We start from the raw sequence: 263 nt of genomic DNA, 5'->3' as shown, positions 1-263 counted from the left end.
CCTTTTTTTACCCGTGTTTATTTCCATGTCAGCCTTCAATCTTACATTACATAGACCACTGGTACGTAGGTCTTGCTGATCGAGTACGGTTTCTACAATCAAAATGATGTGGGTATTGCGTGGTAATAATGTTCCCCATCCATCCTTATTCAATTCATGTCTCTGTTTATCCTTCTGAAACTACTGTCGAGACAAGCCGTGAATTGCCCTCTGGTTATTAAAACTCCATGTCTCACTCATTTTGCTATCATTTTGCGCAGATA

Source organism: Penaeus monodon, chromosome 29 (assembly GCF_015228065.2).
Source record: "Penaeus monodon isolate SGIC_2016 chromosome 29, NSTDA_Pmon_1, whole genome shotgun sequence".
Lineage (NCBI taxonomy): Eukaryota > Metazoa > Arthropoda > Malacostraca > Decapoda > Penaeidae > Penaeus > Penaeus monodon.
The sequence above is the reverse complement of the archived record's forward strand: the minus strand, read 5'-3'. Positions refer to the sequence as shown.